The sequence below is a fragment of the Anser brachyrhynchus genome, assembly GCF_964034855.1.
Source record: "Anser brachyrhynchus genome assembly, chromosome: 6".
Classification (NCBI taxonomy): domain Eukaryota; kingdom Metazoa; phylum Chordata; class Aves; order Anseriformes; family Anatidae; genus Anser; species Anser brachyrhynchus.
Genome location: NC_137700.1, coordinates 18,056,093 through 18,072,057, shown reverse-complemented (window position 1 = coordinate 18,072,057; position 15,965 = coordinate 18,056,093). Strand labels below are relative to the sequence as shown.

Here is a 15,965-nt window from a genome sequence, read left to right as displayed (position 1 = left end):
AGGAAAGGGAGATGCACACATCTTCAAAACCATTCTCAGCAAGAGAAGCACCACCAGCCCTATTAGCTGCACCCCAACACACCTGGGGCACAGCCACTTCCACACATTGAGCATCTGCTCCCACCCCTGCTTCCCACCCGCCTGTCACCAGGTGCTGACCAAGGCACAACCCACTGCAGAAGCTGCAGCTTCCTTGGGTTCAGAATCAAATCCCTCGCCAATGGCTGGAGGCGGTCCCTGCTGGGGAGGAGGAAAAAGGGATAAAAAGGAGGGGAAAAGAAGGGAAGATGATCTGCTCTCTTAAACCTTCTTTGCAACATGCAGCTTTTACCTTTCCTCTCTGTTTGAGCACACACTCAATCCTCCAACCCCTTGCAGGAGGCACACCCTGCCCACGTGCTAAATCACCTCCACCCCAGGGCTCACCACCAACTTTGTGAGGCAGAGGGATGCTGAAACACACGGGTAACATGAGCAGAAATGCCAACGTGGCTGTGAAGGTTTGAGTTAAAACCCTTTATTATGTCACCTTTTCAGTTAAGAAAAACATTTTAAAGCATGTCAAGTTTGACAAATGGTTGCAGTTTTCTTCAGTTACCACAACACCCACGTACCTGCAGCTGAATCCTTTAGAAAGCTTTGAGGCTCGCTGGCCCCAGCTGAGGGACTGCAGGGAAGCCCTGCAGGGAAGGGAGCCAGCTCCCACCCTCTTGGAGTAACACCCACCAAGAAGAAACTTCAAGACTTGGATTTCAGCACAAGCTCAGCAAGTCCAGCAGAATTAAATGGCCTTCTCCATTTTGAGCAGGGAAAAACCCTGCTCAAACACAGGCTTGCCTGAGAGCATGGTAGCTCTCAGCTGACAGACCTCAGCCACAGCTGGCAGGAGAGCACTAGAGACAAGTGCCTTCATACATCCACATCAGGTGAGCCAAGTAGAGCCTGTATTAATGCTGACAAGCTTTAAATAACACCACTGCACAAAACCTCCTCTCCTAGACCCAGCTATCCCGAGTTTTCATCCAGGAGTGCCAGCCCTCTCTTCAGGAGCAGGTGCTGGGGGCAGCTTGTGCCCCAGATGCATGTCCCCAGTGGTGCAGGGAGCCTCTGGGCAGACCCCAATCCTCCAGCACCCCACTACTGCAGCACCCAGGCACGGCAACTCGCTCGCTGCCTGTCCCCAGCGTGGCAGTTCTGACAGGTTTATTCCAGTTAAATATTAAAGCCTAAAGGACTATTTGCATAATTAAACATTGATCTGCTCTCCCTCTCTGCATGTGCCTCTCATTCCTGTGAAATATATTAATTCTGCCTCTGCCTCAGGACAGAGGCCCTGCAGATGTGATGTGGTGCCTGTCCCCCATGGAAAATTATTTTTGAAAAAGACAAAAAGATCTTTAAAAAAACACACAACACTTTTAGAACATAAAGCCAAGGTGATGGGCCAGGGGCATTATCCTTTCTACTGGGGAACAAAGGAAGAGAAACAAAGGGACATGGGGATTAGCCTCCAGGCTGGCACAGAAAAGGGGATATAATTGCTCAGCTTTGCTGCTGCAATGCCTGTAATCTTCAGCTGGGGGTGTTCAGACAGATCAGCATGCCCAGAATAAGCAACACAATAAACACTCCAAGCCAGAGGTATATTACAGAGCTGGTTTTCAACATGCGTCATAAGCTACCAGTGGTGGGCATCGCTGAATCCACTTTTTTGCCGCACACTATTTCAGGAAGTGGAAAACATCCTAAAAGTACTATTAAAGTTAAATCTACACAACACTTCTGTTGCCCAGGCAAAATTTCGGTTTTTGTCACTTAAGCAGATCAAATGGTGGCATACATACACAAGGCCTGCGCTGAGACACCTGCAACTGACAGAGGTAAATTACTAACATCTCTCTCATGTATGGATGCTCAGGGGAGATGAAACCAAGCAAATCTCCATGGCTGAACCATCCAACAAGAAAAATCTTATGGCATTAGTGGCACCTGGGCAAGTTTTCCACTCTGGAAGGAAGTCGTCCCAAAGCTGCAGAAGCTTGCACCCACCCTCAGACAGGCATCGGCACCCCACTGCAGCAGCACCTGGCCCCAGCTGCATGTGGAAGCCGTGTGTTTTCCAGCTCCCTAATCGCACAGGTTTCATACTCACCCATGGCCAAAGCATAACGCCTTTGGGGAGCGTGCTGATGCAAAGTGGGACTGAAGAGGCTGGGGACACCCCCAGATAGCTGCTTCCCTTACACTGTGCCAAACTGTGTGGTGGCAGAGAATCTCTGCACGTGCTGGGTAGGGCAGCTGCCAGGCAGGACGTGACTGCAGGCTCTCCACAGAGAAATTCAACAACAGACAACACCAGCCATGCCATATGGGGAAATGCCTTCAGTGTATGAGATGTAATTTTGAAATGAGCAATTTCTCTATGTAAATTGCATAAAAGCATCCCACAGAATGCATGAAAATACCTGCGTACTCAAATTAATCGTGTGCACGGGAGGCAACCAGGAGATAAATAACCAACATTAATATTCTGAGTTCCAATTGCTATCTTGTGCCACCATAAATTATTTTCACATTTAAATAACAAACTTATATTTAAGTTAATCAGGGTTTAACAGTTGAGACACAGCAGAAAAAATATCAAGAGAATCCTATTTTTGCTGCTAGCACTCACTGGTTATTCTGTATTTTCAGAAACTGTAATTGGAAGATTGCAACCTTTCCTCCCCCCAGCTATGAGACAAGAAAATTGCCTTTTTCTTTTTTTTTTAAACTATAAAGTTACTTCATCTGAATTTTACTGCATGTCTATCAGCACATGCTGATATCCGCATATCTTTTGTCTGCGTCCAGCTTTTTACTTCCCTTATACGAACATACCCTGAGATCCTGGCAAGTAATTGAGGGTTTTGTTCAGCCTAACATTTGAAAAATGCATTCTGCCTCTTGTTTTGGTCCCTTCCTTAAAGGTCAGCAAGCATCACACCTAACTGGATTTGTAATTACTCTAGTAAACATGGCTGAACAGACAAATGCCAATACATTTACATAGGTAGCATTACGTGTGCTACCTTCTGTTCCTAATGTACCGGGTATAAGTAACAGCATAACTGGGTCATTTTTCTAGTGCTTCATAAGCTAAGATGAAGTTTGTGCCTTTCAACTGGTTGGAAAGGCCTTTTTATCTTCACAAAACGCTCTGGTTATTCCTCCCTGCTCTTCCTCATGAGCTGCAGGAGGATGGAACAAAATTGCTGATCTCCACAAGCAAATAACTTAAGGTACAACAGGTCAGCTCGTAATTCAATATACCTTGCACATCACCTTCAAGGACCTGTGTGAATTTTGGCAGCCGTGCTGTATGCTGATCAGATTACCAGGTGACAGGCAAATCCACAGGACATATTTCAGAAGCCTTTCTGGATGAAGAAAGCCAGACAAGTCAGCAAAGTTGCCAGTGCTGCACTCAGCGAGTGTCTCATGAAGCCAGAGATCATGGTCTAACCCAAGGACAGGGTCACCCCCTAGCACGCAGCAGCATTATGTTCACAGATTTATCTTAATGTACTAAGGTAAATAAACCAAGGAGAAATAGGAACATTTGCACAGGGAGCACAATGAAGCCGTTTGGGAGTTTTCCCCAGTACCAGTACAGTGCTGCACAAGAGGTGAGAGCCACCACCAAAATGCAGGGAAAGCCACCATGAGCTCCAGTTTGGGGGCTACCAGCTCAGAAAGTCCCCTCTGACTTCTGCTCAGGGTAAAAGCAGCCCTAGGAAGTGTTGCAGCCATTGTCCTCCTCACCCAACTCAGACACAGCCTTCCAGCAGCTGCTGCAGCACCTCTGCCTGCCGGGGATCAAAATCAAGTCTTTCCTTCTCCCGATCCAGCCCGCTCACAGCCTGCTTTTCCCTGATCACTCCCAAGACCCCAGTAACCCCCTGGGGTGCCTTCCCGTGTCGCTTCATACAGGGCTGGAGCACAAAGGCCCAGGCTGATGGTGGCTGCAACTGTGCGTTTCTTACCAAAGCTTCTGCGTGCTACTCGTTCAGCAGGAGGGCAGTGGAATATGATTTCCACATAAAAACAAATCAAGCAAAAAGCAGACATACCCAGCTTCTGTTGGAATGCTTCTTCACTATCTTCATGTGTAATCAAAATATAATTTTTCAGTAGCATTTGCATTTCTCCTGTGAGAATGGAGCATAAAAGCAATTCAAAGCCCTAACAAAAGGAACCACAAGTTTCTGTGTAAAAAACAAATAGCTCTCATCCAGCTAAACCCCACAGCTACTACAAATCACTTGATATAATGTTTAATACAAATACCAGATTCCAGTCTCTGACTGAGCCAGGATGAAGAGCCCATTTCAAAAGTAAGAATTAAAAAATACATATATTCGTCCCCCATATCAGTATTAAGTGAAATGAAATAACCAAAGGAAATCATAATTTCCAAACCATGACTCTTGTCGGAGCCCAGACTAAGAAAATTATCAGTCAGTATTTGACTAATACTCGTATTAATTTTATTGAGCTCACTGAAGACTGCTGCAAGAGTGTTAATATACCGTGGCACAGCCACACCGCACTCAGTACAGCTGCAGACCCTGATGGGCTGTAACACATGGCCAAGCTACAGCAAAGGCTACCAGGCTATACCCATTTGTGGCCAGCCCTCTGCCAACAGACCAATACACACTATGGAGCCCCCAATCAATGAGGCTCACAATTTCAGACAGAAGATTGCAGCTCCTGGAGCCATCTCTGTAAAGCTCTGTCCCAGCCTGTCTCTGCTGTGCGGGCCCTGCTCAAAACCACGATGCGTTGTGGCTTACCACCCCTCACACCGCCTGCAGCACTGCCTGCGATGGCATTCCGCACAGTGATGGCACCTCTCCCCTTGGTCGCTTTTTTTCCAGCTGAGTTGCACAGTTTGGGATACCTCATTTGTGCAGACATTTGGCATTTACTTTACTATATGCAATAAGTTTTGCCAAAAGGCTGCGTGCTTCCAGCTTGACTCCGCACACAACAAGGAGTGGGTTTCTCCACTACGAGCTTGATTGCAAGGTAATTAAGCATTAACCCGTGCACCAAAACTGGAACTGTGCAATTTCCTATATAACTTCCAAGCCTGACAGATATCAATTCCCCATACGTATCATTAAAATACGTTGACATAGTCTCCATTCAGTTGTGTGCACTACATCTAACCCATATTTTATGTTAAGTATGCACATGCCAAATGTGATAATTACACATTATTTAAGTTCTTACATATCCCTGAGAGCTGAACAAATTAATACTTTGATTAACTTCACCATTTTCTCATGTGTGATTATTTTCTAAAATTAATGCATTATTTAAATTTATTCAATAAAATAGCTTCTCGGGTGTTTCTTCTCTGGGTTGATTATAAGTTCTGAAGATCAAACATTCATAGTTTGAGCTGTGCGGCTTTGATTATAATTGTTAAGGTAAATCACAGGGCGCTCCAGCTCTCCCTGGATTGGAAGAGTACAGGCGCATTCGCACTCCTGCATGCAAGCCAAAATCGACACTCAGGGCAGACAACACAACCTTGACATTTGCTTTAATCAGACATGCAGCCAAATAAATTTAGACAAATGTTTGTGATAAGGGAATAGGAGGGGTCCACAAGAGCATCTTGAGCTAATTCTCTTCACGCTGATTGAGCAGTGAGAGACCGTCTCTCTTCCTCTTGAGCCCCATCCCCAGGATCCTCCCCAACAGCAGCATATTCATAGTAAAACCCTTTAAGGGCTGTCTGAGATTTCCCACTACTCAGGAACAGTTATTAAAATGCACCTTGTTCTTTGTTTAATTTATAATATATGCTCTTTCCTACATGCCCTAAATAATTACGTTTTAATAGGTAATACAGTTCTACATCATACTGCATGTTAGTATTTCCCATTGGGAGGCTGGGACATGCTCTCTAACAGCACTGGCTCCCGTACAGCATCTCACCAATGCCCCTGCTCTGACCAGGGGCAAGGGCACAGATATATGGCTTGTCAGTAGCACTGGGCACCAAGGAAGAAACATAAGTGGGAGAACGACATCTGAGTGCTTAGTGTCAGCATAGGCTTTTATAAAAAGGGTGAGTCGTTCACAGTCCAAAATATCTGTTGTCATTCTAGTGTACAACTGAAAAAACTACCAATGAAAGCAATTAGCTCTACAGAAGTATTTAATTCCCAGACACACATTTAAGTACTTAGCTATTGCTTTTTAATTGGAAAACGTGCTACCAAGAACATTTACTGCAGATTTTGAACTGACCCTGCCAACAGCATCAGAATAAATTCTTCCAGGATTTTCACTTACCATCACTATGGTACAGCTTTATTAGTAACAACAATTACGGCTTTCTAAAAATTTTATTTTTAGGAATAAATTCTTTTTTTGAATAAAGAATTTTTAAAAGATTCTTCTGGACTCTGCCTTACCTCAGAGCTCAGAAATAGCCTTAGGTGTTTTGGGAAGTTTCACATCAGCTTAATTGTCATCCAATGCTACGTAACATAGAAAAAAAAAAGAAGGAAAAAAAACATGCTGCTTAGTTCCATCATATATATGTATCATCACATGGTCTGCATGCATGTATCTACTGAGCCATATGAACCACAAAAGTCCATCTTTATTCTAGCACGTTGTCTCTCTCAAGTTCCCCACAGCACGCGATACACGTGTACATTCTTTATTCTGCCTATACCAAATACATGTGTGCATTCTGAATGAGAAAGCACTAGATGACAGATGACACTTAGCCAAAAAATACACAGAGCATGGGGGATAACAGTCTGTCCATTATTTGTTTGCTAACCTTTGAATTAAGTTTTCCTTAAGGACTAGAAACCAAACAGAGAAAGATGAAGTCTCCTGTATTTAAACTCATCCGGATCTGTTTGAGGTTTTTCTGTGTAACAAGCGCAACACCAAGGTTCTACATGTAACATGCAGAGATTCAACTGCTTCTTAAATTCAAATGGACATGATCTTCTTTGTGCTAAACTTTTCAATTATGTGACTTACACAGTTACAATACACTAAATAAACGCAGAATTCAATGAGCAATTTTAGAATGGTGTCACTTGTACAAAACAACAGTCAGAAACCCACCCTGGAGAAAGCAGTTCAGGACATCCCAAAGGAAACCAGAAACTGTCATTACAATTATTGAAAATATTTCACCTAAAAGGAGCTGACAAGTCCATAAGAACATAGAGTGATGGCTTTAAGGGAAGGCTTCTTGCAGAAATTCAGATTTTTACCATTTGCAGTGCTACTGTGGAGAAAGGAAATAGAATACATTTTTGTCTGTATAACTTAGTCCCTACTGCCACCTGCAGTTCCCATAAAATTCACTTGCTAAGCGTTTCCCTTTCAAAGCAGAAGCTGCTGCGCACCCCAGGGTATATAATCACTGTGCCATCTGAAACTAGGCAATGGTACCAATCATCCTTTTCCCAATTAATATGTGTCTGCTTTGTGCTTCTTGTACAAGAGTGTGCCGCATCCTGCCCAACACCCACCTCCCGCCCCCAAAACTTGCAATTAGGTCACCAAAGTCAGCAGGATTCACCCTGCTGGGTTACAGTGGCGGCATTGCAGCATTTGCTGTCCCTTTTTGTATGTGAATTGTGGAAACTTTACCATACAAATGGTGGTGGCAAACAGCACCTGTACGTTTCCAGGATTTTTTTTCTGCCTTTACAAGACTAGTGTGAATTTTGGCAGAGCCATCATCTCTTCTGCTGCACTGTGCTCCTTGCTGCTCTCTCCTGCTGCGTACAGTGCAACGCCACCCCAGAACCTCCTATAGCAAATACATACATAAATAAACACCAAAATAAGCTCCTGCACTTGAAAGTGATCCAGTCATGGCTTCAAGCCAACCAATTTGCTAGCTAAACATTCACCTACGCTAACGTTTGCATTTGGATTTCCGACGCGCCTGGAGATCGGCCCATCAGCGGGCAGCATGCTGGTGGCCACGTGCCCAGGGGCAAAGGGTCTGGTCCCAGCACCCCGTGTGCTAACCTCCTCCGAAAGCACGGCTTAGGGTCGGTCAAACACCGACCTGCAGCCTGCTGCCGGCCCAGCCGCTCGCTCCCCTCCTCAGCTGCACAGGGAACGGTCGTGGATGGAGCTAACACGGGGAGTCACTTACCGATCCCTGTCACAGGCCCATCAGACTTGCATTGGGGAAAAATAACCTCTTGCCAATTAAAATAGGTTTGCACAGTGAGAAACAGAGACAAAAGACTTGCTCCAAGCCCCCTTTTCCCGGGCTCAACCTCTCCTTGGCGGCCGGCTCCTCCTCCCCTCCGGCCCCCTGCCAGCTCCCACAGAGCCACCACCAGAGGCGCTGAGGGGCTCGGCTGGGCGCCACGGGGTGGGGTGGGGGAGAACCTGGCAGAACGTTCCAGAGCCTTCCACAACATTCCAGAGCCTCCCGGAAGGGGCTGGGCCGGGAGGCTGGGCCCACCCCACCCCTCACAGCTCTCTCACAGGTCCCTTCAGAGCCGTGGTCCATTCCTAAAGGTGAAAACACAACATTTAGGGTTTCAGATGCTCTCCAGCACGTGATCACACATCTCATTGTCTTAGGAATAATCATCAAACGGCACTGTTGGCATGTGTGGGTGGCACGACCCCTGTGTGAGGCATGAAGGGCCTTTGCACAAAAAGGATGGGCCTGCCTGTCAGCCACCTGTGCCCAGTCACATTCACATCCCTCTTCCTACCTCTCCGCACAGAAAAATCGGGAAATAAGCACAATGGAACAAAAATTGTCTCAAAGTTGAGTTTGTTAAAGCAGAAACAGAGGCTTCACAAACCTGCTCTCGCATAAACACTCATTTTATGGCAATTTACTTTGTGTTCTCAAGTAATTCTTTTTCTATCTTTTACTTAGCCATTTTTTCAAGTCATTAAGTGGCATCACTGAAGCTTCATAAAGATTTTCATGTATTTTATTGTACTTTTCCCCGCTGTTTTAGCATTAACCTTGTGCTCACTCCACTGCTAAGCTGGTCCCAGAAACCTGAATCCCAAAGGCAAAGATCATGTCCAGAAGACATACAGCAGAAACCACTGACCCAAACTGCCAAGGGGATTTATTAATTAAAACCCCAGATAACTGCAGCTGGCCCATCTAGGGGTATGCTTTTGTCTGTGGAGTTTTTAACACAGAGAAAAGCCCTCCAAACAAAAACCATCTAAATTGCTTACGACATGCATGCAAATACGTGCATTAAAATTAACAGGACACCTTAATACAGCTAACATCTGTAGCTAATAACCCATCTAAATGACAACAAACATCCTAATATCTCAGTGTGATGACACAACAGCCATGGCTCATGTTTGGGCTGTGGGCCTGCCAGAGATGGGGCTCTCATCCAAATTACTGCCAAAGCAGCAGAAATCACAAGGCTTTTTTCAAAGCCACCCGTGTTTCTCCAGCACTGTCCCAGGGCCAGAGGCCACCTTTCTTCTTTCTCCCTGTCCAGCCCTGCTGTACTGGGCCTGTTTGATGTGATCAGAGGTGGGCTACAGCAGCTGGAGTAGTTTGAAGGTCAGAAGGACTTTTACATCCCTTTTCATTTCTCAAGATCAAAGTTTCAGTGATAGATTTCTTAAGTCAGAAGGATTCATTTTGTTTTCCTTTGCAGTTTCATTAGAAGTCTATGCATTTTAATGCTCTTCAGTAAAGCCTACAAATTACAGAGCCATATTTATTATTACCAGAAGAAAACCCAGCTCTCTGCCGTTCTTCCTCCAAACTCATTCAAATTACCTTTTTTCCGTAACAAAACATGGAGACACTAGCACCACTTGGCATTAGCCTCCTGTCGCATAAATACATTAGCTAATGGGTCTGTTTGCAAGCTGCAATGGTCAATTAAATACACAGAAAATATCATCCGAGTGACAGTGCTGCATCCCATCTTAATCCCATCAAGGCATAGGCAAACAAGCTCATCATAGTTTGCTTCTAGCCCTGCCATCCTTTTAAAGACAGAAAAGCCAGGTGGATTTTTCCCCATTCCCTCTGAACTGAAGAGCTAACATTGTTTAGGGCACAAGTGGATTGATTAACTTTCAAGAGCACTTATATAAACACCAGACACTTAGTCAATGTTTTTTTGCTCTTTTAGCCTTCTTGTCAGAGAGAAGTATAAAACTGCCTAAAAGGCACAGTATAAATTTACTTTCAATCTCTTTTCATAGTCTTTTCATGAGCAAAAAGTCACGAAACAAAAATAAATAAACTTTTAACACCATTTCCAGACCTCTGTGTCTAGCACAGCAACAAGCACAGGGCTGCAACATAGTGGTTAAGCTGCCCCATAGGCAGAGGGGCACATTAGCAGGTGCCATAAATTCTCTGTGCTTTGTGCCCAGCACAACCCCATAGGCACCAGCACAGCTAATGTGGGTGTCACAGGCAGCCACCCACAAATGCAAATAAATAGTTGTCTTACCCACACAGACCAAGCTGGCAGGCACTGTCTGGAGATGGGGGTCACTTGCCAACCTCAGGACAGACCTGTCCAGGAACACACCGCATGGAAACCTCAATAGGCAGCTGTCCCCAGGACTGATAATTTTTCTGGTTTGTTTGTTTATTTCTCACAATAACATGAAGATACCAGATGAGCTTTAATCATTCTCTTTCCCATTTTGTGTCACTGCCCCGAGCAGCACTGATTCAGGAACAGCATGAGGGTACAGTCCCCGTCCCAACACTTTAGTCTCCATGCCACTGCGACATTAATCTTTTTTTTTTTTTCAGCAACTACTTGTCCCCAGGAATAAGTTATTTAAACAAAAATAATTTCTCTAGCAACTGATAGGTAAACAAACATAAACCCAGCATGGCCAGTGAGCAAGAGCAAAACCTGCTCTACTCAATGGCCATCCCTGGACTATCTGTAATATGGTAGAAGAGGTCTTTTCCTACCCAAAGCGGAGGCCGTAGCAGGCTACACACTCACAGCTTCTCAATGCTGTGCTCAACAGCCCAGGCAATTGTTTTGAGCTGCCTTTCAATGCAAGACAGGAAAATTAAAGCAAGCTCATTTCACACAGTGCTCTGCTGGCTCCAAAAATCCCAGGACAGTTATAAATCTGTGCAGTTTTACTACTTCCGATATATCCTACCAGCACTGGATGTCTGCGCAACAATAAATTTCAATTAGAGGAGGAACTTCTCTCCCTTTCTAGGATATTCTTGCACGCCTGAAGATAGAAAGAGAAAACAAACTAGACTTACAATGAAAGAGTATTATTTAAAGTTACTCAGAAATATTTACTGACCTTTATTGGAATTTATTACTAATGACTAGGCTAATTTTCATTGATGATTGGGGAGGAATAGGCATGATTTCTTACTTGAGATGGCTGATATTACTGTACATTTCCAATTGTTGCCTGATTTTATTGCAGATTTCCAATTGCCTAGTTGTGTCATTGTATGCAAAGAAAAGAAACACTGAACATGAATGAACTACAGAATATTTATATGGATACTAATGACACATGCAATAAGAAAACACCACAGTGCGACGAACGCTCAGGATTTACAAGAATGAACTCAAAAAGTTTACCAAAAATAACGTTCCCTGCAAGTCTTACACAGACACCAATGAGCAAATTTATTAGGATAGAAATGATGAGGAGGCATGTATATTGTCACTGCAGATACAGATATTTAAGCACAGAAGACCTATTTCTCCAATATGCGAGACGCCTGGTCACTCCAAATTAGCTACTTTAAGGCTGCTTTCTATCTCAGTAACATTAACCTATATTCAGAATTTGCTGAAGTTCTGCAAAATCAAATTCATATACTGTTACAATAAATCCTAAGAAAAAGCTAAGTATTGCTGCTTGTGAGATGACTACGGCTCTTGGGGATGAGATGCCCATTGAAAATTCACATGTGCTCTTACTTGCCTTCACAGGGATCTCCAGTCCTCCCCTCCCAACCATGCTGGTCTGATCTCAGCCACAGGGAGGACAAGGGGGCATGACTGCTTTCCCACCAGATACGCCTGGGGGCACTGAGATAGCTGGCTGCTTCACAATATTACTAGATTAAGACATTGCAACCCCTGTCGCCACACTAATACCTGTTTTCCTTGGTGCCTTTTTATCGATTGTTCAAATTAAATAGTCTTAATAAAAATTAGATTAGAGATTAAAAGTTTATTCCACGTACAGAGTACTGCATAGCTTTCCTAACAAAAGTATTACTCGTAATTAAATGACGTATATCCATCAGGACAGGCACTAAAATAGAAAGGACTACCACAGAGATCTGTGTATTAGAAAACTAGCAGGTGCTAATCAAAAGGGTAATAGCTAGCAGCCAAAACAAAGCCTAAACACCAAAGATTTAATTCATGCCGTATTTTCTATGCTGTGCAGGATTTAGGAGAACACCTGTTTATGCTATCCTGGGACACGCACCCTACCAACAGAAAGCAGGTGTTAAGGCTGAAGAAAAGGATGGGTGATAACTCAGAAGATTTAATCACCATCTCCTTACCCTTCCACTCAGTACTGCACATCCAAGTTGACCTTCTCTTCAACCAGAGGCTAAGTTTATGCCTGCACTGACCCTCGGAATTTTACAGCAGCTGCCATGAGGCACTGAGCTATTGTCTCAGATTTAAGCACTGCTAGTTATAGGCAACAGCCCAGGGAGAGAGCTTTGAATGCAGATGGAAAGATGTTTTGGTGTCCTTTTTTTCTCCTGAGCAGTAACAATAAGAGTTTCTTCTCCTTCATGCAAAAGCAGCTTTATTCTAGTTCAGAAACTGAAACTTTCCAGCAGACTATCCACTTATAGCCATGATAAATCAGAATTGAAAGCGATAAAGGTCTGGGCAGAAATTTTTTTCTTGTCAGTTTTTCTTCTCGATCTCAGTAAGCATAAGAAAGCAAACAATCATTAGCCGATCAGTTAATTCAGTATCTCACTACAACTTTTCCAAAGTAGAATTCTGGTCTAATAATACAGCATAGAGTTTTACTCAATACCTATAAATTAACAAGTGCAAGGTAGTCATATGGGAAGCATTTTTTTTTAAATTGCATATATCTGTCATGAAGTACACTATAAATGCACTACAAGCGTAATTATTATATAATTAGCTGTGTTTGTAAATCCAGCAGTTAAATCATGTTCAATTAACCACGTTACAATTGGAACACTTGATAGTTAAATGTATTGTTAAACTGAAGAACACCTGGAACATGTCATTAGTTCCACTACCAATAAATTAACTTCAACTAAAATCTGTCACTAATAATTATTTTCCTTCCTTCCTAGTGTTCCACCAGGATTAAAATAATAAATACCCAATTCAGATCAGCAATTTGTTAAGACATGATCACAGGAGCCTATCTGCTGCCAGTTTTACTTTTCTGTGATACATTCATCAGCAGAGATGACCATCTCCTGTATAAGTTACTGTTTCTCCTTGCTTTTAATTTTCATTTCCAAAAACTAATTTTTATCTGCATGGGGTTGGGTTTTATATTTGTTTAGTGCCTGTGTGTGTGCATGTAAGAACTACCAGGTCAAATGTAAAAGGTTCCCTCTAGGTGAGGAGCAGGGAGAGGTGATCACGCCTCTATATAGGCAGCTGACTATTCTGCAAATCGAGATGCAGGTTGCAAGACATCTTTCAAGCTGGCCCTGCACATACCTACACCCTGACAGTCCCCGAGGCAGTGCAGTACAGGGCATGCACGCAGTGCTCCAGGAAAACCGTTTCCATTTCTACACTCGAAGGACTCTGACAGCCTGCATAAACTGCAAAAAAGCAGCTGAAGTAACTTCTTCTAGAGCTAAATACCAAGAAATTGCTCTGCAAAAGCACAATCCCCAGGAAAGCGCAGGAACTCCCCAGGACAGAGCAAAACAACGATGATAAAAAAAAAAAAAAGCAGCTGAGCCCAGCTGCCTACAGCTCCCACGTTAGCAAGCAGGCTCATTGCAAGGGTAACAGGAGCTGGAGCTACTTTTCAACTCTAACCTCGACCATCTGGGTCACTGTGCTCACCAGGGAACTGGTCATGAAAGTTGAAAACACCTCAAACCCCATTAAAGCAGCTCAGGAATTCAACACTGGAGTTGTCATCTGTTAAATGCAGAGGTTGGGTGACATTTCCTCAGACATAGCCAAGCACAAGCTCCTGCGAGTCAGAGCGGTCGCTGTGACCCCCCTACAGAGGCTACAGCTGCTGCTTTACCAGCAGGTCTTAGTGCAAGTAAAACTGGGCACGTGCTAGGAAAGTTTCTTTATGCCAGCACTTCAAGCCTTTTGCTTACCAATTTAAAAACACAGACAGATATAAAAGTGAGAGGTCTTCGAAAAGCATCCATTCACAGAAATAATTGGAACGTTTTCAACAGAAGAGAAACCTGACAATACAACATATACAACGCTAAATTGCAGGGTGTATCTTTAGGTCAAACACTCCCATTCACTGTTATTATTCCCAATCACTGACACCTCCATTGCAACTGAGGCAGCAAATCTCAAATGCTGAAAGGAAACAAACGTAACGCAATGACAGACCGCTGAACTGAATGTCATCTCATAGCCTTGAAATCGAGCACTCAGTAGGCCTTAAAAAAGGGTTGGACATTTGTATGAACAACAGCATACACTATTGTAAAGATTAAATTAGGGACTTGAAACAGATGAAAGGCCTCCAGAGCTGCAGCAGACACCCTGGTGGAAGGAGCAGGATGTAACCTCGCTGCTGCTGGGTCTCCTGCAGCAGCATTCAGAGCCAACTACCACTGACTATTGACACCAACTATTTATAAACCTGACCAACCACAAGATAGAAGATGGTGAAAAGCAATAATTTCTTTCAACCTGGACACATACGGAGTAACTTCATTTGGTGTACACAGATTCTACTTTCCTTTGGTGTGCTGGCAATATGCTGCAGTCTCTTTCTTTTCCTTCTCATGTAGATACAGAGATGAAAATTCCATGAGGCCTTTGATCACTGTGGACTGTATACTAAAAAAAAAAAAAAATGCAAAGGAAAGCAGAAAATGATGTGAGAGCAAGCCTGTGACAACCAAGGGATGAGGTGCTGCTGATGCAGAATTTCAGAGTTAAAAAGCATGTAATCACCAGTTTTTACCTGGAGCCATTCATCACAAGGACATTTAAATATAGCCAGCAAGATGTTGACAATGCTGCTATCTGGCAGCCCAACCAGTACAGAAAAGGACAGCCCAAGTGACTGAAGTTATTGAAGAAGTTACTTGTCAGCCAATGTACTTAGTCTTACTTGTCATTAGCATGACTAGGTTGCTATTACATGGGAAGATGTCACTGAAGCAGTGTTTCCCAGACTTTTTTTAGGAGAAAAGCTACAAACAAAAACAAAAACAAAAAACAGCCTCTGCAGCCTCACATCCATTTGGACTGCTGTAGCCCAAACCGTCAAAAACAGTCCAGGCAAAGTTGTACTGTACTTTTAAAAGCTACTGAAATTGCTCCAACATTTGTTTTCTGATTTATTCATCCTAATACCAGCTTGTTTTCTAAACCAGGAGACTACACAGAGGAACAGGACCACACCTAGTATAGAAAGTATTGTGGATATTTCACGGCAAGTTAAAATGGGCCTGACATAATTCAGAATCACACTACAGGTGTGCTGGAGTTAGAAGCATAATTTAATTTCTAGTCATCATCGACTTCTCAGCCATATTTCCCTTTCCCTCACAAACATCTCCAGCTATTGTCACCTACCACCCTCCTCAGGTGGGCACAAACAGGAGTCCCACTACATAGTACAGCCTTCACATTTCTTCACCAACTTGAAAGTCTCGGTAGAAAGGAATGCTGCTACTACAAGAAAATACCAGATTTATATATAGTTTGCCT

At 43.6% G+C, this 15,965-nt stretch overlaps 1 non-coding gene across 43 annotated transcripts in view; it reads right to left on the bottom strand.

Annotated features, from left to right (window-relative positions):
* LOC308197296 overlaps nt 1–9,332 on the bottom strand; it is a 722,739-nt gene extending 713,407 nt beyond the window's left edge. For 38 of the 43 annotated variants that reach the window (XR_013952726.1, XR_013952751.1, XR_013952752.1 and 35 more), the window contains exons 1-4: nt 8,201–9,331; nt 7,222–7,315; nt 6,477–6,542; nt 4,113–4,190 (exon numbers count right to left, since the gene is read on the bottom strand). This is a non-coding gene — a transcript (uncharacterized protein). Of the gene's footprint in view, nt 1–4,112; nt 4,191–6,476; nt 6,543–7,221; nt 7,316–8,200 lie in introns of all 43 variants that reach the window. The other 5 variants (XR_013952725.1, XR_013952739.1, XR_013952742.1 and 2 more) reach the window with 5 other exon arrangements.
* Between the last annotated feature and the right edge of the window lie 6,633 nt (nt 9,333–15,965).